Source organism: Meleagris gallopavo, assembly GCF_000146605.3.
Source record: "Meleagris gallopavo isolate NT-WF06-2002-E0010 breed Aviagen turkey brand Nicholas breeding stock chromosome 13 unlocalized genomic scaffold, Turkey_5.1 Chr13_random_7180001829454, whole genome shotgun sequence".
NCBI classification, from domain to species: Eukaryota; Metazoa; Chordata; class Aves; order Galliformes; family Phasianidae; genus Meleagris; species Meleagris gallopavo.
The window spans coordinates 1-2,076 of record NW_011098172.1 but is presented as its reverse complement, the minus strand read 5'-3'; the positions used below and the strand labels follow the sequence as shown (position 1 = coordinate 2,076).

The 2,076-nt window shown below is 44.8% G+C and overlaps 1 long non-coding RNA gene across 1 annotated transcript; it reads left to right on the top strand.

Moving 5' to 3' along the window:
* The first annotated feature begins 395 nt into the window (after nt 1–395).
* On the top strand, nt 396–1,417 carry LOC116217597. Its single transcript, XR_004162298.1, has 2 exons — nt 396–603; nt 1,353–1,417. It is a non-coding gene; the product is annotated as an uncharacterized LOC116217597 (long non-coding RNA).
* Nucleotides 1,418–2,076: the final 659 nt, after the last annotated feature.

Here is a 2,076-nt window from a genome sequence, read left to right as displayed (position 1 = left end):
AAATTCGTGTATGGCGAGATACCAGCCAAACATTTCTGAATGCACAAGGCTGCACTAGCATTTTTCCTGTTTTATTTTTGTATGCATAAGCAGAACAGTTTTCTTAGTTTGTTCTGTGTGTAGTGAAAGTAAGTCCTGACTTAATTGTTAAAGACAGTAAAGGTAACGGTTCTGCAGCAGGAAGAATCTCCTGGTGTTCTGAGAACTGTTTCCAGTGCATTTTTAAGCAAATCCCTGCTGCCTGAAGTTCTGTGAAGAGCAGTTATAAGGAGCCCTAGGCAGCTGCTACGAAATTGTGGGGCCGTTCTGCACAGCTGAAGGTTCCCCTATTCCCATGTACGGATAAGCTGCCTTACGCTCCCCTTGGAGCAGTGCCATTCCGTCATGACAGTTGTTGAAGGCTGGTCCGGGCCGATTCGGTTCACAGCTTGAGCACTGCTTTTCCTTATCAGTGTTTGTGTTGCACAACAGCTATACTGACAGAGTACTAAAGGCAGTGCACAGAGTCAGTAAGTGTGTGAGTAGGCTGCAGAATGGCAACCGAAAAGAACACGCTGCTGTCCTTGATCCTCATCGCCGGGCTCACAGCACTCGTAGCTACTGGTAAGCTTCCAAAATGTTTTTCACTGTTGCCTGCTGTGAGGAGTTAGAGTGCGTGCGCAGTTTGCTTACCCGTGGGAGCCCCAGCTTAAAGGAGGCCCTGAAGTCCCAATCCTGCTGCATAGAACTGAGGTCTGAACAGCAAAGAGCTCTCTGTTTCTTTCTCTGGTCTGCTTTCAGGCGTTTGTCTCGGGTTTTTTCATGTGCAGCCAGCAAAACTAAATTCCTATTGTGAAATTTTGTCTGCTGAGTCAGAGCCTCCAATATGCCATGTTTGTTGTTTCTTCTGATAAATTTCACACTGAGATTAAAGTAAATCTTACCTGAATGTTTGCACCGTTTGCGCGTGCCTGACTGTTTTCAGGTATGGTAGAAGGTGTTTTTGTTTGTGGGTTGGTTCTATCCAGATACCCAAATGTGTTTTGTGCACTCACAGATGCTTTTCTAAATCAGGAAATGCCTTTTCTTTATGAGGGCAATCTATGCACGGTTACTGATGTGTGTGGAGAGTAAGCACGTTATATGCTGCAGGCACGGTATGGCTGAGGGAGATCATACCTGGGAACACTATCAGAATGAAGGCTGAACTTAAGTCAGCTCTAGTGATTAGCGTTTGTTGAAGGCTTGTGTTTGAAAACGACTTGTTGAAGCAAACAGAAGGTGCACATTCAGGTAACCAAAGCTCTTAGAAAGCTGTCAGTTGCTCACCAGGAGACCAATCCGTGATGTGATGTTGTGCACGCAACCCCCAGGGCAAAAAGCAGAGCAGCCAGAAGTGGTGACCAAATATGGGACTGCCCGAGGATTCCAAATCAAAGTAGATGCGGCTGAGAGGAGCGTAAATGTCTTTCTGGGACTTCCTTTTGCTAAGCCTCCTGTTGGACCACTGAGGTTTTCTGAACCCCAGCCTCCTGAGCCATGGAAAGGTGTCAGAGATGCCACTTCCTACCCACCAATGTAAGTAAAGCAGGAAGAAAAGCTTTTATGTTCTCAGTGATTTCGTATTACCTGCAGTTTGAGGACGCTGATACGCAGGCTGATCAAAAGCCACAAGGGTAAACTCCTTGGTGTCGTCTCACCTACTCTCACATCTGCTACAGTGAATGCATTTCTGAGGAAATCTTTATAAGCTGCTGTTTTATTGAGTGCTCTCTAGTAGGCATCATAGCTGAGCTACCATGGACCAACAGCTGACTGACAGTGTGCTCTTTTGCGAGCATTTGGTTATGTTTTTAAGCTGTGTAGCTTTGAAGCAGAAAGAAGCTGAGGAAATGTTGGAATAAAATGCTGATGAGCCACATGGTTAATAGGACATGTAAGAAACTCAGTTGTAGTGCTGCCTTTCTTTGATAACTCTAGCCTAATAACTGCAATACAAAAAGCTATGGAAGTTGCAAACTAATTATTATGCATTTTATTTGAAGTGATTTATAGCTGTACCCATCTGCAACTACACTTCTGGAATGCTCTGAAACA